The sequence below is a fragment of the Marmota monax genome, unplaced genomic scaffold, assembly GCF_021218885.2.
Source record: "Marmota monax isolate L192 unplaced genomic scaffold, Marmota_monax_Labrador192_F-V1.1 WCK01_AAM20220418_F8-fsc00067, whole genome shotgun sequence".
In the NCBI taxonomy this organism is placed as follows: Eukaryota; Metazoa; Chordata; class Mammalia; order Rodentia; family Sciuridae; genus Marmota; species Marmota monax.
This window is the reverse complement of record NW_026695065.1, coordinates 5,681,425-5,706,816: the sequence shown is the minus strand read 5'-3', so window position 1 is coordinate 5,706,816 and position 25,392 is coordinate 5,681,425. Positions and strand designations below refer to the sequence as shown.

Below are 25,392 nucleotides of genomic sequence, written 5' to 3'. Positions count from 1 at the left end.
GTAGGCTCATTCTATAGAATTAGTCTTTTAACCTTATTTGCCAACCATCCTCATCTGTCTGTTCCCCACCAATATCAGTGAGAAACTTCTTCTATTATCTTAGGAGAGAGAACAAAATGATTTTTTCCCTTGTCAACATAAATAAAAGAATCAACCAGAGGAAGATTACCTCCACCCCCCAAAAATACTGATATTTATTTGGGAATAGCAGAGCATTGCAATGGGAACATGCATGCCAGAGTGAACTATGGGTCTTTTCAAAGGGGTTGGGGTAAGGGAGGTTTTCAAAGACAAAAATGAAGATTACCTTGTCATGAGAGAAAGGGGAGCTGAAACTCCAAACCTTTGTTTTTGTATTCCAAGGAAAGAAAATTTAAACTCAGACTTGATAAGTCAGCTGATGAAATTCATTACAAGTGAAAGTAAAGTGATGCTTAAGCCAAAAGCCCTCTGGAGAAAGTGAATCTCCAAGCAGAGAACAACCAAATAAACTAATGCTGCTTCCAAATTTATTACTGTTTGAAGTTTTCCAGGGCTCCACCTTCTGTAGGCTTTACCAATTAGATATTTATCTCCTACTTCATATTGTGTGTGGGAATTTTCAACCTCAGTTTGTCCTCTCTTAAACTGTCATGGCAACCATCCTATTTAAGGAGGCTTCATCTACAAGTCAATCCTGTGTTAATGAGGGTACTTGAATCAGGCAGACTTCATCTTACTGCATCTGCAGTATTAAAGAAATTCCCTCCTAAAATACATTGAGAAACCCATGGCCATAAATTCTAATTTCACAATGATTGCAGTAAACCCTTTTAGGAGTTAGCCCCATTGATTTTTCCTGTTTTGATGTATTTCTTAATTGACTCCCTTTGTTTCTTACTGTTTATTCTCAGGGTTAGTATACCTAATGTTCTTCTACAAGTTACTAGATTGTTAATTAAAACAACTTCAAAGAAACCCTGTGACCTGAGGCTGGGGCTGTAGTTTAGTGGCAGAGTGCTTGCATAGCAAGTGTGAGGCACTGGGTTCAACACTTAGCACAACATAAAATAAATAGAATGAAGGCATGCTGCCAATGTACAGCTATTAAAAAAAATAAAAATAAATAAGCTCTATGATCCTGCCATGCTACTGGTTCACATTTCACTGCTCATTACTAATTACTACCTAACAACATCAGATATTTTGAAACAATAATCCTTGGCTACAATGATTAATAAAAGGGGGCATTGATAAGGGACAGACAGCTGTGAGCAATTGGGACATAAGATTGAGGAAATAATTCTATAAACATTCCCACTTTGCTGACCCTCCACATGTTTTTCTTATAAGAAGCAATTTACCTGCAGCCCTGCATGGATTAAATAGACAGGATATGTTACATTCCTCAGCAAACTACCTTTTATCTATGGGAGGAATGTAGGCCCAGAGTGCCAATAAGAACACAAGTTATTGTGAAGGAGGGAGATTTTTGTGACCTTCACAGAGACCAGATCCCAGATATCATATACTTTGGTGACTTGAATGATGTCATTCTGCAGCCAGTCAAAAGTCAGAAGATGAAGTTGGAAAGATTGCTGGATATTTCCCTGAGACTCCCAATAAAACTGGTGGGCAGAGGGGCATGTTGTATATCTCCTCTCTGAGAGGACCCACTCTCTCCTTTTGAAATTGTCCCCTTTACCTTTTCCTATGTCTTATAATGAACTCATGCCTGTTATTCTGAGTTGTGTGGCTGAAATGTTTTTGGCCTGATAACAAGAATCACAAGAATCAAGGTGAAGAATGGGAGGCCTTCTCACTGCCTTAGTTTCATGGAGTGTCCATGTTCTGTAACAGTATCAGTTAAAGGTTAAACAAACAGTTGCTGGGTAGATGTCCTTGTAAAAGTACTTTTGTTTATAAAGTTTATAAGTTTTTGTCTTGTAATGCAGCAATTCATTGAGGCATTTTTAAAATAAAATTATTTTCTCCAATTCCCTTAAGAAGATCTTAGAAAAATCTTTTTCACAAGGTATTATAAACCCTAAAGACAGTTATCTGTAATTCCTTGCTTGTTTTCTCCTCAGCATAAAAGTTAACTGTCTCTAACTAAAAAGAAAATGTAGATGCTGCACCCAGGGGGTCGAGGTTCAATTTGATGTAGTAAGAAAACAGAGATTCAGAGGGAGGCAGTGGAGGCCTTGATACTTTTTGAAAGAAGATAGACTGGTTTGTGTATTTCCTGACTTTTGTCCAATCACACTCCTTTTTCCACCCATAAAAGCTGTTTATACCCCACAGCCAACAAAGATAGAGATTTGTCTCTTCTTCAAGGCTGACTCTGAATAAACCTGTTCTCCTTCAACAACCTTTTTCTCTGGAGTTTTTGATTGAACAGAGGAGAAAGAGGAGAGGCTCAAGAAAAAAAAAATAACCTTAAACATCAAAACAAAACAACATATATTATGCTCACAGGTCCTATAATCAAGAGACATTGAAACCCGAGTTTTGAGATGAAACTAAATTCCCCACTTTGCTGATTTCTTCTGGGTTCTTGTATTGCAAATTTTGAAGAATAAAATCTGTAATCAAAATAACCAAAATGGTTTCTGCAGGATTATGAAAGCACAAATAACCTCTGGCAGACCTCAAATGGATCAGCAGGCAAGCTTTTCCTTATTCCACAGTGGAGCCAATCAATCAGGAGCTGGAGGTGCTCATTTTCTGGGTAGAAAATGGCCATAGTTACTGAAGGGTGTGGATTTTATAGGGTAAAATGAGGGTGGTTTAATCATTGGAAACTGAGGATGTGCTGATCAGACAGTCAGGAAGCTAGTTGCGCAGGTTAAAAATTTAACACTTGAAATGTAAGGGTAAAAAAAATTGAAGTTAAAGCGTAAAAGTTAAAGGGTAAAAGACCGGGTGTTGTAAAGTTTCTAAGCTGCAAGGTCTGAGTTAAAATGTAAAGGATTAGGTATTGTTAGGTTTCTATGCTACCTGCAAAACCTGAAATCCCTGTAGCTGTTAGGACAATACTGGAACTGCCCAGTAAATATTCCCACTGACTCCCTGGTTGTCCAATAACTCGGGACTCTGTGTAACTGGTCACGTAGTCCTTTAGGCCCTAAAACCAATCAGTTTGAATGTGTACCCCGTTTAGAAATGACCTATCACTGCAGCCTGACCTGTTTCCGCCAATGAATGAACTAATCATGTTCAGGAGTTGTTGTTTGATTTTCCCGTGGTGTATAATGATTTGTTAAAGGAGACTGTGATGTATGTAAAATCCCCGCCCTCCCAAAAAAAGTGTACTTAAGCAGTGCTCAGCCCCTGCTCGGGGCTCTGGGCTGCTTTCCCTTCTTGAGTGGGCACGGAGCCCCAGCATGCTGGTTCAATAAATCCCCTTCTGCCAATTGCATGAGTGGTCACTTGGTGGTCTCTTTCTCCGACACTTCACCTGACCCTTACAGAAAGCAGTTGAAAAAAAATTGAAACTCATTATTACAAGAAAGACATAAAAGCTCAGATTCTGAGAGATGAAAGCTCAAAACTCCACCCTCACTGTTTATTTCCAGGATTGTTACCCAAAGCTTCACAATTTACTTTTTTTCCCTCCAGGACTCATCATCAATGGGAGAGGGTTAAAGTTCAGTGTTGGGTACTCAGTATTGCCTCCTCCCTCCAGGACCCATTTTTGTTGGGAGAGGAGGAATATCTGCCCTTTTCCCTTGGGGCCCACTGTTACTGGAAAAAGATTTACTGGGTGGGGTCTAATGTTTGCCTTCCTCCTCCACCAGGTCAGACACTTTAGAGGGATCATCATTTTTCATTTTGTATATCCTTCAAAATCCGGGGACAATCATGGAAGGGAAGAAGAGTAAACAGAGTAGGATTTATTTAAGCAAGAAGAAAAAGAAATTCCACCATGAAAGAGAGGGCCTGATAGCTGAAAAGCCATTTTGGTGTGCCATCTTACATCCTGGATAGATCATGGAGCAAAATGTATGTAAAATAGGCATTGAAAAAGAATCAAGACTATCATCTGAGTTCACCTTCATCCTCCTTTTTGTAATCCATCCTCTTTTCTGTAACTTCCATCTCGGTTCACCCACATCTTCTGTTTTCTACCTCTGGGACAAAGGAGTTGGCTGGAGGTGTTCCCACAGGTGAGCCTCAAAGCCTTCCACATTTGAAATAGGTCTTTATAGTGCTTAATAACATGTCTAGGGATTAACCTCCAGGTGTGCTTAAATGGGACTCATTATCTTGACTGCTTGGTCATTTTAGTATGTATTATTTTATCCTCATTCAGCATTCAGTATGAGAAACTACACAGGGTAAATGGTTTATGATTGGCAAATTTAAATACTTCTCTGGGCTGCTAAAATATACTGGTGGGCCCCTGTTGTCTGGTAGTTATCCCTGAGAGGATTAAGTCAGAAGAATATTGTCTCCTGGAATATAAGGTTCAAATAGAAGACATGCTCTGCATTGGTTAATTTGCTTATTAAAGGCATGCCCTTTGTTATCTCTAAGAATTGGCTACCCCAGGGAAAATCAATCTCACCATCCAGAAAGTTAACCCCAAGTTCCTTGGTCCTGGGGATTAAACTCAGGGGTATTCTACCACTGAGTTATAACACAGAACTTCTCCTTCTTTATTTTGAGACAGGGTCTCATTATGTTTCTCAGATTGGCTTAGAATGTGCTGTCCTCCTGTCTCAACCGCCTTAGTAGCTTGAATTACAGACATGAGCTACCAAGTCCACCTCAGAAACATTTTCTTAAGTCAAAAGCTCATATATACATAAAAACAACCCCGCCACACACACACTGCATTTTTCAGTCAAATGTCCCTTCACATATTTGCTTATTTCTTTCAGTCTACATCTTGTGTTTCCATTATCTTATCATGATATTTCTCAGAACAAAACATTTTAATTTTGATGAGATTAATTTATGAGTTTTCCTTTAACAGACTATTTTTTGGTGTTTTTAAAAGATTTTTTTAGTTGTCAGTGGACCTTTTTTTTCTGTTATGTGGTGCTGAGAATCGAACCCAGTACCTCACACATGCTTGGCAAGCACTCTGCCACTGAGCCACAACCCCAGCCCTATTTTTGATGTTTTACTAAGAACTCTTTATTTAGTCCTACATCCCACGAATTAAGCTCTTTGTTTTTTTTTTCCCTATATTTTTCACTTTTATGTTTTTTAATGTATCTGTGACCCTTTGAGTGAGATTTTCTGTAAAATGTGTGATTTAGGTAAAGATTCATTTCTTTGCTTATGGATGTACAATTGTTCCAGGAGCATTTACTGAGAAAGTTTACTTCTTCCTCCACTGAATTATTTTTGCACCTTTATAAAAAATCAGCTTGCCATACTTGTTTGGGGTTATTTCTTGGATCTTTATTTTGTTCAATTGATCTATGCATCCATTTCTCTGCCAAAACCACTCACTCTGAAAATCATATAGACTGATTCCCCATAACTCACATACACATTTTTTTAAAAAAACGATTTACCTATTTTAATTATTTACTTTTTTATACAAAGAAAAATAACAAATAATCTTGCTTATATCTTAAAAAATCTTACTAGGGATTTTGTTAGGAATTTGTTCAATCTATATTCAACGTGGGGATAATTGATATCATTATATATTGAGTATTATGATACATGAATACAATATATATCTCTATTTATTTAAAACCTCTTAATGTGTTTCATAAAATTTTTGAAGCTTTTTTGCATATACATGCTTTACATGTTGTCTTAGTCACTGTTCTCTGGCTAAAATCATGCTACCACAGACTGGTGTAGTTATAAGGAAAAGAGGTTTATTTCAAGTTACAGTCCTGGTCCGATGTCAAGGAACTACATCTGTTGGTGTCCTTCTTGCTGGCAGAGTCCCAACATAGCACAGAGCATCACATGTTGAAAGATAGGGACTTTATGAGAGACCTAGCCAAATTAGCTTGTATAGCAGAACCATTTCATAGATAACCTATTAGCCCACTTATCTATTAATCTATTAGTTGCATGGAAAGTTCAATCCCTTCATGAGGAGAGAATCATGATCATCTCTTAAAAGTCCAACCTGGTTTTATCTCAACATAATGAAAATAAAATTTCAACATGAGTTTTGGAAGGAACAATTCATACTCGAACCATTGGTCAAATTTTGTTAGATTTATGCCTAAGTAATTGCCCTTCTTCCTCTTCCTTCTCTCCTCCTCTTCCTCTTCCTTCTCCTCTTCCTCCTTCTTCTTGTTTTTTTTCTTTCTTCTCTTTCTTTCAACTCTCTCCCTTTCTGAGATATTGTAACTACACATGGGGGAGGGTCTTACTACTCCTTGCAAAGATGGAGTTACTGGCCTTGTTAAGTCTTTTTTTAAATATATGCTTAGTTGTGGATGGACATAATACCTTTATTTTATTTATCTTTATGTGGTGCTGAGGATTGAACCCAGTGCCTCATACATGCTAGGCAAGCCCCCTGCCACTGAGCCCCAGCCCCAGCCTCCTTGTTCAGTATTTTATGAATAAAGTTGTAGGTAGTAAAGAACTTGGCTTTGTAATCAAAACACTTTCCTCAAAGAAAAGCTTAGGCAATGACAGCTTGTTAAATTTAACCAAACTTTTAAAGAATTGACAGCAAGTTTTCACAAAGTTTTAAAAAAAATAGAAGAGGGAGAATACTTGTCATTGAAGTTTTAGCCAGGGCAATTGGGAAATTAAATGAAATAGAAAGCATCCATGGGCTGGGGATACGGCTCGAGCGGTAGCATGCTGGCCTGGTGTGCGCGCGGCGCTGGGTTCGATCCACCGCACCACAAACAAATGAAGATGTTGTGTCCACCGAAAACTAAAAAAAAATAAATATTTAAAAAATTCTCTCTCTCTCTCTTAAAAAAAGAAAACATCCAAATTTGACATAAAAAACATGAAACTATTTCTATATCCACATGACATGATCTCTTATATATAAAATAATAAGTTATCCACTAAAAATCTACCTATTAGAACTAATAAATGTCATCAATGAAATTATAGGATACAATATTAAAAAGCTAGTGTCTTTTAAATAATAATGCAATCTCAATCAAAATCTTAGCGGGCTTTTTACTGGAGAAATTGTCAAGCTGATCACAATATTTTTGTGGAAATTTTATGGACATAAAGAGCAAAACAACCTTGAAAAAGAACTAAATTAGAATATTTAAACTTGGAATTTTAAGACTCATGACCTATGTGTGTTAATAAAAGGCAGTGTGGAATTGTCATAAGGATAGACATAAAGATTAATACAATAGAAATGATAATTCAAGAATGTCTTCACATTTGCAGACATCTGGATTTTGAAAGTTTCTAAGACATGGGGGGAAAACTTGTATTTTCAACAAATGATCCTAGGACAACTGTGCGTGCGAAAGAATATGAAGTTGAAATTCTACCTCACACCACAACAAAAAGAATTGGTCCAAAGGGATCAAGAACCTGAATTTCATAATTAAATACATAAAAATCTTAGAAAAAAACAGATATTAATCTATATGTATTTGGATAAGGAGATGATTTCTCACATATGACTTCAAAAGATCACGCAACAAAAGAAACTATATGGAAATGATAGATAATATTTAAAATTGTTCTGTGCATCAAATAATACCATAAAGAAAAGGAAATGGCAACCTAAGGAATTATACAATTTTTTGTAAAAATAAATAATATGATAATATATTTTGTATGTTGAGTATATAAAAATTACTATAATTAAAAAATAAAAAGACAAATAACCTGGTTCAAAATGGGCAAAGTATATAAATAGACATTTTTATAAAGCAAACATTATTAACCACTAGGGAAATGCAAATCAAACCATAATGAAATGTTACATATTCATGTCTAAGAGTAAATAATTATCTCCATTAATCATCAGGGAAATGTAATAGTACACCACATTGAAATATCCCTATACATACCTAAATTCCTAAAATTAAAAGGAATAGTAACAGTATACAAGTAACAGTACAGAAAAGTAACAGTATAGAAGAGTAAATTGGTGCAAATGGTTTGGTAAACTGGAAGTTTCGCTGACATTTTTCTATGCATTTTCTATGCATCAAAATTTCAATTTTATTCATATTCCCAGAAGAAATGCATACAAGGATACCTCAAAGTTTTCAAAGACACATTATTCGTAATGTCTCTAATTTGGACATGATCACCAGTGGTCCATCAATAGCAGACTAAAACAAATTTCTGCATATTCTAGCAATGATTGTGACTACACTACATATACTGGCAGAATCACAAATATATTTCACACATGATGCCAAATAAATAATAAAATAACTTAGTTTCATGTATGTAAGGCTTTACACAAAGCAAAATACATCTATGTTTTTTTTTTTATGTCAGGATGATTGCAACCTTTAGGGACATATTTGTTGGTAGTGATGGAGGGGAAAAGAGATTCTAGCTTATAGCTAATGTTTGATTTGAGGGAATAAATTAGAGGTTCCATGGTTATGTACAATTTTGGATATACTGATGTACACACTTTTCTGTGTGTTTCTTTTATTTCAGTTACAAGATTGTAAGATAAAAGTTTAAGTAGATCAATATTTTAGTCAATATTTTACCACTGTGACCAAAAACCTGACAAAAACAGTTTTTGATGAGGAGACGTTTATTTGGCACTCATACTTTCAGAAGTTGCCATCCATAGACAGCCAACTCCACTGCCTGGGGTGAGGAAGATGATTGTGGCAGAAGTGAATGATGGAGGGAATCCACTCAAGACACTGTAATGAAACAGAGAGAACTTAACTCAACAGGAACAACATATAAACCCCAAAGGCAAACTCCCATTAACCAACCTCCTCCAGCCACACCCTACCTGCCTACTGCTGATTAGGTTAAGGCTCCAATAACCTAATCATTTTACCCCGGAAAATCCTTGCATTGTCTAACACATGAGATTTTAGGGAAAATCTGTTTTCAAAACCATAACAATTAGTTAATAGCAACTTATATACAGAATAAAAGAAAAATAGTTAATTGGAGTACAGGTTAGAAGAAAATATTTGGAATGAATACAAGAAAAAAAAAAACAAGATGAAATCAGTTGTTAAGCCATTTATAAGCTAGAATGAGAAGCTTTAAGCTCCTGCTCCCTAAGATTAGGAAGACAGTGTTTTCTTCCCCTAGTTAATTGTTCTTGAATATATCCACTACAGGAAGGAGATGCCTGCAGAGGATCTAGGAAGGAAATATCTTCCAAATTAACCAGTGAATCCTAACAGGCCTTCAGAGAGCACCTGTGCAGGCACCTGGGACCCCCTAGCAGAACACACCTGGAATGTAAACCTTGAAGAGTTCCTTTAAAATCCCCTTGTTCCTCCTGATGGACAGAATCACAGCCTTATGATCAGGAGTCTCTTATATTTCTCCTATGCTAGCAAAGCAATAAAACAACTTTTTCCTTTTTCTCAAAACCGTATCCTCATTATTAAACTGGCATTAACTGGCATTGGGTACAAGGATGGACTTTTTGGTTACAATTCCATTTATATGAAATATGTAAGTAAAAATAATACAATGTTGTTCATTGTCAGGATGTGTCATCTATTCATGAGCTTGTGAAGTCATCATATTGTTCATAAACTTTCAACTTAAACCTGAAAAACATCTGAACTTGTTGATTTTTGGAATGTTATGATTTTTGGTTTCTTTACTTTCAAAAATTTTCCTTATTACCTATCATCAGTCTAAGTTCTACTTACCTTATCATCAGTCTAAGTTCTCTTTTCTGCTACCAAGTTTGGTAACCAAATTGCTCGGAGAGAAAAATTTCATCATATCATGTAACATAGCTCCCATACATGATTGTCTACTTCCTACATGTTGGTGAGTATTCCCTACACCATTCATGCATATGTAGATCTCCTTCATTTTGTTTCAAATTCCAAGTATCATATGTATTTCATTTCAAAGGTTTCATTTTGTTAATTTTATATTCCCTAAATATTTTAATTGCTAATTCTTTAAATATGTTTTTTTTTTTTTTTGGTCCTGGGAATTGAACTCAAGGGCCCTCGACCACTGAGTCACATCCCCAGCCCAATTTTGTATTTTATTTAGAGAAAATGTCTCACTGAGTTGCTTAGTGCCTCCATAAATTGGCGAGGCTAACTTTGAACTCACAGTCTTCCTGCCTCTGCCTCCTAAGCAGCTGGGATTACATGCCTGGCCTAAATATTTTTATTTTAAGTTCTATGTTTGATGATTCTAATATATGATGTCTTTAAGGGTCTGTATATACCTTGTATTGTTTTTTCCTTATTATTAATAGTGCTTTGTTTCTTTATGTGATTTTTTTAACTGAATTTTATAAATTCCTTGGAATATAATTTTTAGAAAATCACTGAGGCCTGGAATAAAGCAATGTTATTTCCTAAAATGTTTTCATTTGTTCCTTAAAATGCTACACATCTAGAGTCATTTAAAACTAACTGTAAAGAAAATTGATTCTAAATTTTTACTTTTAAACAATGAATATCCCCATATCAAAATTTTAGTCACTTATGAGTATGTCTAAATACAGTTAGAAAATGTAGTGATTAAATCTGTTGTAGTTAATGTTTTTTTTTTTAATTCTACCAAATTTACCCTCAAGACCACTAAGATTGTCTCAAGAAATCCTCACATAATGCTTTTATTTTAGCAACAGCTTCCAAATGGTTTCTCATCTGCAATTTTATCTCACTGTGATTCATTATCTGAACTTCACACAGTGTTCTTTCTCTCTAAAGTACAAATTGTATTGTCCTATATATTGGTACTGCTGTGAAAGTGAAAATAATCATAACATACTTTCAAAATGGTGATAAATGTTCTTTCTTTTCCCATCTTTTCTTACTCTCTTTCTCTTGGTTACATGCTTAATGGAAATAAACTTGTTTCTTGAGGGTGATGAAGATGAATTTGAATGAAATTCTTGAACTATTAATCATTTGATTGTTTAAAAAGGATAAGATGCTCATCTGCAAAAAGAGCCACAACTATGAATAATTTCAAAGTTAAAGCACTGTTTGATATACAGCCATTGCATGTGCCCAAGTAAAATGTAAATTAAGTGAAAAGCAATTCCCAAATTACCAGTTACTACACTACATTCTATGGGGATGGTTTCAGGAAGATTGACTTGGTCAGTCTACTTCCTCCTGACATCTCTTCATTCTATGTTGTCTTTTACCCAGACTATACTCTTTGTTTAAAATGTAAGCGGAGTCTCATACCACACTTCAGAGTTATCCTTAGCTTAAAAAGATCATAGAAAGACTGAAACCAGTATCTGAGATGATTCCCAAGAGATAGTGTTTCAAAGCTGAGTCTTTTCAAGTTACAATGGCTTGGGAAATATCTTGGATTGCTACAGAGCCACACTAACAAAATATAAAGCAAAGCCAATACAAGTTCATGGCACAATTAGTTATCAATTAAACCAGTCACCTACTAGAACATGAATATTTTTTCAGAAGATAATATATTCCAAAATCTGTATAACATATCATACATGATGTTCAATATTAATTTAAAAACTATAGATACACAAAAAGACTGGAAAATATGATTCACAATTAAGGAAATTCATGTTAGACTTCATAGAAATTAGAGTATTTGAAGGGCTATTGATTTCTATTATGTATTTTTCTCCATGTAATTGAACTGTTTCAGGGATAAAGAATCTCCTTTAATGTAAAATTATTAGGGAACCATCAACTCACATTGCTGAGAAAAATTACAGTTTCATGAAGGATAAATACTAATTCATATATTTTTCAGAGCACAAATTTCACAAAAGTTGCATAATCTTTGTAAAAAACAAATGTACTGATGCTGGGGTATGACTCAGTGGCAGAGCACTTGCCTAGCACGAGTGAAGCATTGGGTTTGATCCTTAGCATCACATAACAAATAAAGTAGGCATTCTGTCCATCTACAATGAAAAAAATTAAAAACAAAAAATTCATAAATTTTCTAAATAAATCATCATTTTTATTTCCAAGATAAAGATTAAAAAATCAGATAGCCAAGGATTTCATGCAATGTTACAGCTATGCATAATTCCTAGAGATTTCAATTTTAATATTAAGTCCCATGTAATTGTGTATATTCAGTATGAACACTTCAATGAAAAATTTAGGGGTTGGAGATATAACACTTCAATGAAAAATTTAGGGGTTGGTAGAGTGCTTGCCTTGCATTCACAAGGTCCTGGGTTCAATCCCCAACACCACAGGAAAAAAAAAATGAAGGCAGGGTAAAGAAATAACATCTTGTTTATAAGACTGTATCACTATCTTCTTAGTAGTAGATGCATTAACATTACAAGATCAATTCACTTACCTAAATTTTTGTAAAGGAAAACACTTTTTTTAAGTTAGACATTCATTTGTGCATTTCATAATACCTAATTTCATACATCTAAGTTAAATGGAAACATGTACACTGTAGTAACTATCTTAGTCTATTTATGTTACTATAACATTATCATAGACTTGGCAATTTATAACCAAAAATGTTTTATTTCTCACAGTTCTAGAAGATAAGTCCACAGCAGGGGCACTGCATTTGGTGAAGGTATTACTACTTCTAAAGAGTCTAGTGTCTCAGGGCAGCCCAGGATATTACATAGTGACCAGGCTAACAAAAGACGGCCAAATGGGCTTTTGTAACAGTCCCAATCTTCTGATAATTAACCGACTCCCTTGATAATCCATTAATCCATTGATGAGAGTAGAGCCCTCATGACACAAATGCCTCCCAAAGGACCTCCTTCTCAGCCATGCTGCACAGGGCACCAAATTTTCAACCCATCAAATTTGGAGAGATGCACTGAAATCATAACAATCTCCACTGGGAAAAATATCTTTTTCACTTTCCCTTTCAGCGTTTATCTAAGCCAAATTAATCACATTTTCCCAATAAATTATCCATTGCCTACAAAGATTTAGGGAAATAGATACATCTTATTATTATGCAATTTTTATTATTTTTTTCGATTTCTTGATCCATAAATATTTTTGTGATTTTATTTATTTTAGTTCTGTATTACATTTTATCTATTTAAAATTGGAAGTTGAAGAACTTTTTTTTGTGATTTTCAAAAGTGCACCTAGATAAGCATCAACCCTAGTGAAGAGGGAGTTTGACTCATACACAAACTTCCAAAGTCGATAGTTTAGGGATGCAAAATAATTCAAAGATTGATCTAATCAATGCTATCATTCACCTTTTTGAAGAAAATAAAATAATGTTGTTATAAAATTTATACCAGGTACTCATAATCATGTACAATTTAGGGGAATTTCGGGTATGTAAACCAGGTGGCATGATTATACTTTCAGCTATTCAAAGTATAGATCATCTGAGATCACAAAGCATGTGGAACCCTTATTCACTTCTGACAGAAAGATAAAACAGTGAAGCTAATTTGTAAAATCATGTGACTGTTTCTTATAAATGTAAACACATGTCTACTGTATAACCCTGCAATATCACTGCTTGAGATCTACCCAAGAAAAATAAAAGCATACTCACACTAATGCATTACGTTAATGATTATGGAAGTTATATTCATATCTATGAAAAATATAGCAATTAGTAAGTAGAAAAAATGTGCTGCAGTCACACTATGGAATAATAGCAATATAGGAGATTAACTATTGTTTGTGTGATATGAATTAACCTAAAATGTGTTATGTTAACTGAAAAAAAAGCCAGATTCAATGGCTACATACTGTATGATTTCATTTACATGACACCTCACAAAAGGCAAAAATTTAGAAATGGAAAAGACATCAGTGATTGCCAAGGGCTATAGGATGGGAGTAAGGATTGAATATATGGTAGCACTATGAGGGAGTTTGGGGTAAGATAGATTATTTTGTATGAAACTTTGTTGTGTATACATGATTCTATGCATTTTTCAAAACCCATAGGATTGTTGTTACGATTTAGATCTGAAATGTCTGTCAAACTCCATGTGCTAAAGGTTTGGTCAACATCCTGTGTTATTATTGGGAGATGGTGAAAACTTTAGGATGTAGGGCCTAGTTGGTGGGAATGGGTGACTGAGGGCATGAGGGTATTTTGTCCATTTCCCTTTTCTTTCTGTTTCCCAGTAGTTTCACTCCACCATGTACCCCCTGTCCTAATGTTCTGCCTCAACACATGCCTAAAAGCAGTGAAGCCAGCTGACCATGGGGTGAAAGCTTTAAAACTTTGAGCTAAAAAATGTTTCTCTTAAATTGCCTTTCTCAGATATTTTGTTATATTGATGGAAAACTAACAATTGTACACCAGAAATAGAAAAATTTTCTGTGTATAATTAAAAAAATAAACTAGGAAATGTATGCAGGGATAGAGTTCAGACATTTACAAACTAATCTCAGTGCATTACAAATATATGATAACTACACAGAAAAGTTTGGGATGGGGTAGAGGAACTCACTTAAGTAACATTTGAGAGTGGTGTTTTGACTAGACACTGTAAAGCTAATGGTCAAAAGAAATGCACACATACACATTGTGCTATATTGGTAAATTTCTTTTTTAGAAGAAATTCTAAAACTATAGAAGGTTTGAAAAACTATGTAACTACACTGTAGATAATGAGAGGCAGGTTTCTTTGTTTTGTTCTGTTTCTATTGGAGAAAGATGCTACAAAGAAGTAAAAACATAAAAGATTTTTTTAAAGAGAGAGAGAGAATTTTAATATTTATTTTTTAGTTTTCGGCGGACACAACATCTTTGTTTGTATGTGAGGATCGAACCCGGGCCGCACACATGCCAGGTGAGCATGCTACCGCTTGAGCCACATCCCCAGCCCAAAACATAAAAGATTTTAGAGGGTTCAGTGGCCCATGCCTGTAATCTCAGAGGCTTGGGAGGCTGAGGCAGGAGGATCACGAGTTCAAAGCCAACCTCAGCAAAAGTGAGGCATTGAGCAACTCAGTGACACCCTGTCTCTAAATAACATACATAAAAAGGGCTAGAGGTGTGCCTCAGTGGACGAGTGCTCCTGAGATCAATCCCTGGTTACCCCCCCCCCCGACGAAAAAGATAAAAGATTTTTAAAAGTAAGAATTAATCCTAGGTTGCTGGTTTGGATTTAATTATATCAATATTGAAATAATTTTAAAAATATGTATATAGATATGTAATAAGGAATATAGATGTATATAAGCATAGTTAGTATAGATACATGTATTTCAAATACCACTTACCAAAAGGGAGTAGAATAAGTTAACTCTAGTAAAAATGAAGAAACCTAGTGCCCATATGTTATTTCTAAATACCATTCCCCAATAAAAGGAACCAGGACACCAGTGAAAACTAGCATCAAACAACAGAAAATTATCATTTTCACAGTTCTGGATGCCACAAGTCTGAAACCAAACTGCTCTGCTCCTTCTGAAGGCTCCAGGGAGAATCTTTCTTTGTCTCTTCCAGCTTCTGGTGGCTTCAGGTGCTCCTTGTGTCAGTTTCACTCCCATTTTTTCCTCAATCTTTGTATAGCCTTCCTTTATTTGTCTTCTTGCCTTCTGTCTCTTATAAGGACACGTAGGGACCACCTTAAAAAGCAGGATGACTTGGGGCAGGTGCTGGGGCTCAACAGTAGAGCACTAGCCTAGCATGTGTGAGGCCCTGGGTTCAATACTCAGCACCACATAAAAATAAATAAAAATTAAAATAAAGAAGGCAGGATGAGCCTATTTTGGGATTGCAAAGATGATTTTCCAAATAAGGTTACATTCACAGGACCTGGGGTAAGGATTGGACAGCTCTTTCAAAGGTATCATTTAACACTGTACATCCTGTATCCAAAAATAAGTTAAGATAATAGATACATTATATCTCATTTACACATTATATAATGTATACATGTATTGAAATATCAAATTACCTCATGTGTAATTTTTATATTTTTGTGTATTAATTTTAAAAATATATTTAGCCAGTTGGAGTGATGCTCTCCTATAGTTCCAGCTACTCCAGAAGCTGACATAAAACAATTGCTTGAGTCCAGGAGACCTGGTCCTGACTGGGCAACATAGCAAGGCCCTATATCTGAAAACAAACAAACAATAAATAAGATTTCATTAAAGTTATCCAATCCAGGAAAAAAACAAGTTAAAGTGACTCCAAATCATGTTTCATTTCTTTCCAAGGAAGAAAGACAGTGCCTCACAGGATGCACCTATGCATGGATGAACTGCTAGGTGACAATGGAGACCTGGTTCTGATGAACTTCCAAGACCCACTCTGATTTCTTGTCCTGCTTTGGCTTCTTGGTGAGAGTACAAGTCCAAGTATTTCTGTCGAAGTCATTGCTCCTGTTTGCTGCTGAGTCAATCTGACAAGACCTGGCACCTGGGAAAATGATTATACAAAGAAACTATTTGCTTCTGTTTTAAGTTTTGTTTCTATGGAAACCTCAGACTCTCAGAGCCCACTGGCTTGAAGGCAGATGCCTTTCACCATGTGGCAGGAAGTACCTGACACCCAGCCAGGGTTGAGGAAGGAAAACTGCTCAACTAGAGTACTGTGAGAAACAAGGGGCAAAAGACAAATAGAAGCAATATCACCTCCTATATCCCAGAGACACTGCTGAAACCTCAGTTTCTCAGCATGGGTCTCTCGGGAAGGAACACACTGTCTTTCCTCCTTGTTTTTGTGCCTATATTCTACATGGGGCTTCATCTTAGGAAGACTGCCCAGACAGGCAAAGAAAACTGTTGTTTGAGAGACTCTATAGACTACAAGAGCAGGTAGGGGTATCACACTTGGAGTTGCAGATTTTTAAAAAAATGGCAATAGATGAAGGGTGAATATCACAGAAACAGAGCTGTGGAAATAAATATGCAGTTGGTGACTCTTGATAGCAGCTAACAGTATTCTCACTTGCTTGGGCTTCATTCTGAATATCAACCAGCTTATGTGTGGATAGCAGGGACTGGAAACAGGAAGGATACTCTGGAAAGCCCAAGAAGCCCAGTAGCTGGGGTCTGGTTTGCTGATTGTGTAGAAGTGTCACTGGGTATGGGAACTGTGAGCTCATTAGCTCACCTCAAAACAGAGGGTGTATATAACCCCTGAGAATCCTGTGCGGAGTTTGTATGCAGTTTTCCAATGCTAAGCACTTCCTGCTTTGATCCTCTTAAAGTGCTCATGTAGTTCATCCTGCTGGCCCTTCTGTTCACAGAGAGGACCCTAAGGGTCACAGCAGTGAACCAACTCACTGTGGCCAGTCAGTGTGTATGTTGTGGGCCTGGAGCCCTGGTTGTGGGCCTGAAGCTCACATCACATATCGTGCAGCTGTGAGACCTTGGTTCATTCACCCTCACTGTGCTCAGCCCCATTGAACTAGTTGTAGTAATTTGCCCACATCTTCTAGTGTTGTGACAAAGATAAAATTGGTAAATCAATATGCAATGCTGACCATAGGTCCAGCATGACTGGTCCTCCTGGAGTGTGAGCAGGAAGCATTTGTCTCAGTCCCTCCCAGTCCTTCCCAGTTCCCACCCTCATAATTGCTGTCTTTTTTACAGTTTCAGAGATTCCAAGAAGTGAAGTTAACACATCTGCAGGGCATTGCCAACAACTACAAGGCATCCCACAACATCTCTGCCTGATTCCAGAACCTGCCAGGAAAGGCACAGGTCATGAGTCTGGTGGTCAACCTGACACAGGTTGCTATTCAGGGGTCCTGGCCTACGTGAAGGTCTGGTTGAGGAAGATGAAGCTTAGAAGCCAGAAGGTGTATACACTGATGCAGGCCTTGGACCTTGCCATTAAAAAAAGGGCAGGCAGTAGGAATGAGAAAGGAAGGAGCAGAAGGTACAGATGCTATCTGGGCTTGGCCCTGGACATGCTGGCTCTGCAGGATGTGTTCACCCACCTGACACATGAAATCAACAACCTGGCTGCTTTTGAGGACAGGGATAGGGAAATAACAACATAAAATGGGAGTATCTATGATACTAGAAAATAATAAAATATCCAAGCCCTATTCCTCCCAAAATAAGTAAAATAAAGGTGGACACACCTCAAAAAAGCAAAGAAATCAATCTAAAAGAACTCCAATTGTCAAACAAATAAATCATATTTTATACTCCTAAATAAAACCAATATCCGAGTCTCTACTGTTAAAAATAAATGATTGAATAAATACATGAATAGGGAATAGACAAATCTTCCTTACAGATTCACATCATCAAATGATGTGAAACCCTTATAAGTTTCCAGATGTCATCTAACTTGTTCTCTAGAGTGAATTAAATTTGTTGAAATTGGATTTTCAGGGGCTGGAGTTTTGACTCAGCGGTACAGCACTTGCCTGGCATGTGTGAGGCCCTGGGTTTGATCCTTAGCACTGCATATAAATAAATAAGATAAAAATCTATTGACAGCTAATCCAATTTCATACACACACACACACACATATATTGTTTATATATATGCCTTCTCCAGCTATAACCTACAAGCCTTCAATTAGCACTCATATAATCTGTATCACGGGATTAATGCACTAATCAGATTAAGGCTTTCATAACCCAATTGTTTCACCTCTAAACATATATATATATATATATAAATTGGATTTTCAGAGGATCTTCTACTACTTCTAAAGCTTCATTTTATTTTATTTCCTTAGAAGCCTCCAGGGAATTTGATAGACTCTGTCAGTTTAAAAATTGAATGTTGTATAATAAAAGACACTATCATGAAAGTTATGGTATCTGAAAAAGTTCTTTGAATTTGTTTCTATTTTCAAGTCCCAAATTTCAATAAAATATTGAAGGCCTAAATTTGTTACCAAAAAAGGGCAATTTTTGATGGGATAAGTAACTCTGTTAGGTTTTAAATCGGGGCAGATACAGACAAAATACTTGCACTTTATAGCTATGATTTAAAATTAAGAATACAGGTACAGAAGATACCAGGTAGAAATAATCCAATTAAATTAGTAAACTATAATTGAAAAGAATAAATACATATGAACACAAACACATAAACTGTGGTCATGATATTTATTTGGACACTTTATATTGCAAAGTAAAATGCATTAAACTTGTTTACCAATATTTGTAACAGAAATTAAGAGGGCTATAGGAAATAAAGAAAATAAATGTAAGATAAAACAAAAAGGAGTTCTGCATAGATCAGTGGTGATAACATACAATGAACAGAGGAGAATGATTGATTCAACTCCATGCATTTGAAAAATTCTATACCCATGCTAATGAAATAAATAAATACTAGTCATTTGAATACAGAATTCTAAGAAATGGTATTTTATTATAAAACCTAGAAAATAAATAATAAGTTACATGATGTTATATTCTAGTTTTATCTCTAAAATTTGCTTATTTTTAGTTTCCAACATTTACATTGACTTTACATGTTCATTTAATCACTAGACTATGTAAAGAAACAGACATATTTTTCTACAGATACAATAACTTGCTTTTCTCTGATTTTCATTACCATAAAAAATACACATATAAACAGATTACCTTTAGGATTTTCTCAGTGATGATTTCTTCCTTCCCATATGCTCAATATGCCACATTTTTTTAGCTCTAAACCTGTGTCAGAACTTTCAGGATTGCCTTAATTTAGTTTACACTAACTGAAATTACGAGATATTAAGGGGAGAAAAAAAGATGCAGAGTGGGGAGAGAGAAAGAGAATCCCCACCGATGGTTGTTTTAGTTAGCTTTTTTTTTTTTTTTTTTTTTTTTGCTACTATGACTAAAGGACCTGAGAAGAATAGTTTTAAGGAGGAAAAGCTTATTTGGGGGCTCATACTTTCAGTGGTCTCTCCATAGCTGGCCAACATCATGGTGGAAGAGAATGGTGGAGGATAGCAGCTCAAGACATGGTCAGGAAGCAGAGAGAGAGAGAGAGAGAGAGAGAGAGAGAGAGATTAATGAACAAAATATATATCCCAAAGGTAGGCCTCTGCGCACCCATCTCCTCCAGCTATATCCTACCAGCCTTCAATTAACACTCATATAATTTGTATTAGGGGATTAATACACTGATTAGATTAAGGCTCTCATAACCCAATTGTTTCACCTCTAAACTCTCATGAATTTTCTGACACATCAGCTTTTGGGGGATTCTTAATATCTAAAATATAACAATGGTCTTTGATAAACAATTGCAAAATAATGATAATAATAATAATAATAATAATAATAATAATCACCTGAAGTCCTGATGTATTAGCTTCCAGAGAATTCCATAACAAACTACAATAAATGGCATGGCTTAAAAAGCAGAAATGCATTCTCTCACATTTCTGCAATCAAGAAATCCAAAATCAAGATATCACCACCACATTCTCTTTATAGTTATAGGGAAGAATTTGTTCTTTGTCTTTTCCAGCTTCTGGTGGTTGTGGTCTTCTTAGTTTGTGACAAAATCTCTCTCCTCCATGCTCACATTGTCTTCTCCTTTGTCGGGTTCTTTTTCTCTTGTGTTTCTTTCTTTTTGGGAGGGGAGTTACTAGGGATTGAACTCAAGGGCACTTGACTACTGAGCCACATCCCCAGTCTTATTTTGTATTTTTTATTTAAAGACAGGGTCTCACTGAGTTGCTTAGCACCTTGCCATTGTTGAAGCTGGCTTTGAAGTTGCAATCCTCCTGCCTCGGCCTACTGAGACACTGGTATTTCAGGCATGTGCCACTGCTCCTGGCACTCTTGTGTTTCTTATAAGAGCCCTTGATATCAAATTAATGGCCCATATGGGTAATCCATGGTGATCTCATCTCAAGATCCTTAATGATACCTTCAAAGATCCTTTAAACATTTCCCATTCATTGATCCCAGTGATTTTTGACATAAACATATCTTTGAGGAGAGGGTACTCCCCAACCCAATGGAGTTGGCATTCTGATTCTCAAAAAGTTATATCTGTCCCATATGCAAAATACATTCATTTCATCCTAACATACCCAAAGGTCTCAACCCATTAAACCAACTATAAATCCAAAGTCTAATCTAAATATTATTAGTTCAAAAGTACTAAATCTCATCACCTAAATCATCTAAAAAAGTGATGGATGAAACTCAGAGTGTGGCTTATTTAAGGTTAGACTTTCTCTCCATCTGTAGACCTAAACTAAAATGTAAGTTATCTGCTCTCCAGAACAACTGATGGGATAGGTGGGCTTACAATAACAGTTATAGACATTCCCATTTCAAAAGGGAGAAAGAGAAGCAATAAAGAAGTAAGTGGTTCAAGTAAGCTGGAAATCCATCAGGACTAATTTCAAGAAATTTCAAGGTCTGAGAATTATCTTCTATTGCTCATTGTTCCATCCCTTGGGCCCTGCTGCTTTTGTGGGCCATGTCTACACTCATATGTTTGACTTTTCCTGTCTTTGTGCCTGTGTGTTGAAGCCAGTCTTCCTTTTCCTTAAATAGTAGAAGGTTTGCTTTTGAGTAGCTCTGTAAGCCTAATTCTTGCTTGTATAATTTTGGAAATGCAATACCCTTCTCTTATTTCATCTTGCCTTTGTCCTTTGCAATGCAATACAACAGTGGTTCTGCAGATATGTTTAAAATTTTCAAGGATTCTTGTCTGTATCTTGGAGTTCTATACAACAAGACAATAAGGTCCCCCAAATATCTTTCTTAGATGACCCCATCATTATTTCTGGCTTCCTCTTAGATGTAGAATGAATCTATTAGTCACGTAGCCTTAGCTTTTTCTCCAGAGAATATAATCCTAATAGTGAATTTCCTAATTTTATCAGCCTTTACTGTCTGAATGGGCCAAGAACTTTCTATATCATCAAGTTTGGGCTCTTTTTTCTTAATAATACCTTTCCCAAATTATCTCTTTTACTCTCACATTTTATTATAAGCAACATTCACCTTCAACATTCTGCTTGAAAATTTCAGCTAAATAAAAACTTCATTGATTAAAGTCCTGTTTTGCAAGGAGTATAGAACACAATCTGGATACATTTTCTGCCACTACATGACAATGATTACCTTCCCTCTAGTTTCTAAAAATGCATCCCTCATTTTCTTCTGAGCTCCCTTGAGTGGAACCCTTAATGCTCGTATTTCTTCTAGCATTTTGTTTATAACATCATATGTTTTCTCTCAGAAGACAGAAGATTTTTCTACCACGTTCCTCATCTTTTCCTAATCTCTCACCAGAATTACCTTTAGCCTCATATTTCTATCAAGTTTTTTTCCAGATATTTTCTAGATGTTTTCTATCATGCTTCTCAATATTCTCCCATTCTCTACCCATTATTTAATCGCAAAGTCACTACCAAAGTTTTAGGTGTTTTTCTAGTAGCACCCACTTCTCTATATTAGTTTCCTGAGGTGTCCATAAAAAAGAAAAAAAATGAGACTAGAAAAAAACTGACAACAACATAAAAACATATAATCAAGGTATCAGCAGGAGTGCACTCTCTGAGGCTCTAAGGGAGAATCCACTCTTTGTCCTTTGAAGTTCTGGTAGTTGCTTTTTTCCAAGGCTAAATATCATATCACGCTTTAGATCAACTTCTCTGTGTGTTTATGCCTTCTCATCAATATTTCATAAAACACTTGTCTTTGACTTTAGAATATATTTGAGTAATCCTGGATAATCTCATCTCAACAGCCTTAACTGAATTAGATCTATAAAGACACTTTTTTTCAAAGAAGGTTATATTTACAGATTTCAGAGATTTCAACATGGACATAAATTGTGGGGAGACCCCATTTGACTTACCACACCAGAAAACCCCAATAGTAGAAAATTGCGTGGATTATTAAGGATAAATGAACTTCCTGAGAGAGAAAGAGAAAGAGGGGGAGAGGGAGAGGGAGAGGGAGGGAGAGAGAGAGAGAGAGAGAGAGAGAGAGAGAGAGAGAGAAATGCAAGCACTAATTAAGAGCTAGCATTGTTGTGCCTAAGAATGAAAATAGTAAAATTTTATCCTTCCTTGAAGGCTTCCACTTTAGTTTTTGTTTGTCTACATTTTGAGGGAACTTAACATATAAACAACTTAACACACTGAATATTATTAATGATCGGCTGAATAATCCTGGCTCCAAATAGGTTGTACTCATTTGTGTTCCAGATAACTGTCTTCCAAGATGAGGTAAAGCTCCAAATTCAATGATTTCAATTCCTGGCTACCTATTACAAACACCTTGGGAGCTTTTTATATTTTTTTTCTTCCTGGGCTCCATCCCAGACCTATTGAATTAGAATTTTGGGGGGCTGGGCCAAAAAAATTTGTATTTTTGAAAGCTCTTCAGGTAATTCTAATGTGCAGTCAAAAATGAAAACCTGCCTAAAATCTTCATTTGTTAGAAAATCAAGCACTAAAAATGGTAACTCTTCAAAACAATTTACCCAAAGGGCTTGAAGAAGATTTTTGGGGAAATGAATTATCATAAGTAAATACATATAAGAAGTCGTTAAATGGAGCCATATAGTAGAACTGACGAATTCTTGCTATCCCTTCACAGTTTATAAATTCTAAATATATTTGAATCTCCCAAGGTTGGAGTCTTCTTAAAACAAAACAAAAGCTTATTTAAATTGATTTATTTAAAAAGTCAATTTGTGCCAGGCACAGTGGCACTTGCCTGTAATCCAAGTAGTCTAGGAGGCTGAGACAGGAGGACTGCAAGATCAAAGCCAGCCTCAGCAACTCAGTGAGGCCCTAAGCAACTTAGCAAGACTCTGTTTCTAAATATAAATTAAAAAGGTCTGCAGATGTGGTTCAGTGGGTAAGTGCCCTGGTGCTCAATCCCTGGTACCAAAAAAAAATGCCAATTTATGAAGAAGTACAATGCAGCAGTTAAGAGGGTTTAGGTTGGAGGTAGATAGCTTAAGTTTAAATACTGGCTGATCACTTACTACCTAAGTCTCCTTGGCAAATTAATGTGCTTCATTTTCTCTACTATAAAATTGGAATAAAAATCGAACCTGCCCCTATGCTATTGTTGCAAGAGTTAGTGAAACTAATACAAATAAAATGCTTAAAACAGTTTAAGAAATATAATTAAATGTACACTTTCTAAGCATGTTAAATACAATGGACTAGGGAAGTGCAGGGCTCTAAGGAAGAGTCAAGAAAATGTTCAATTTAAAAGCTTCAAAGATTCTAAAACTTCTATAAACTCTTCCACATCACATATGCATTTTTATATAAATGAATGAAGCTCAAAATAATGTCTTTGAATTTAAAACACTAAATTGTTAAGTACTTTCAGAAGTTTAAATATATCAAATTATACTTAAAACAATCATTTAATAGAAATGATTAAATGTCCCAAAAGAGATCATCAAAGTGAGCTGTAGAATTCTAATCCAATCAAAATAGTTAGCAGACATCGTAAATATCTCTAAATCTAATTATTTCCTATAAATAATTTGTTTCATTTGAGGTGTTGGAAACTTAAAAAAAGCATTCAGTATGTTCTATGAATCTAGGATGTAATTAGTGTTCAATACGCTCTGCTCAACCTCTCTGAGCATACATTTTTCTAATATGCGTAATAGGAATGATGACAGGTTTTTATTTCATAAGCCTGTACAGAGGCTTAAATGAAGCAATTCTGGTACATCAGTTAACACAGAACATAGCATATTTAAGCACCTAATAAATGGTAGAATTCATTATCTCATTAAGTCCTTATAGTAACACTATGACTTTAATTTTTAATTCTTATTACACAAAATGAGGACATTAAGCTAAGAAATGTTAAGTGCCTTCTTGAAGTGCAGCCAGTTAATAATTGATAAAGGTCTTTGAACACTAAGACCAGTTTTGTTTGTTTCTAAATAGTATCTGCTTTTTCTTTTTCTCTGAATATTTTTGGCAATTGATAATGGGAGCGGGGATATATAAAATGATTAATCCAATAATATTTTTCTCTGGTCTTGGTAATGAGCAATATAGTACTGCTAGAGAAAAATCATAGAACAAGGATGATTCAGTAATTCATATTCCTGTGTATGTGCTTGTAAAATTGTATATTTATATATATTATACATGATTGCATATAAATTTATGTATATTTTTTTCAAGCATCTAAATTCTCGATGTAATTATCTATTTAAATTCTTCTCAGTGACTGAAAAACCTTAAGAGTCTCTGTGAATCATGTACCCTCAGTCTTCTTTTCCAGGAAAGATCCTCCTGAGGTTAAGTAATGACAAGGATAATGAAAAATCACAATGTAGAAAATGCCTATTTAAAGCTATGCTTTATGGTTTATTTCAATTATTTTATTTAATTTATTTAAATAACCCTAATAGACTGGCATTATCCTCATCTTACATCTGAGGAAACTGAGA

The 25,392-nt window shown here is 35.5% G+C and overlaps 1 pseudogene; it reads left to right on the top strand.

The window, feature by feature from the left end:
- The window catches only part of LOC124081602 (small ribosomal subunit protein eS4-like), a 57,111-nt pseudogene extending 39,089 nt beyond the window's left edge, over positions 1–18,022 (top strand).
- Positions 18,023–25,392: the final 7,370 nt, after the last annotated feature.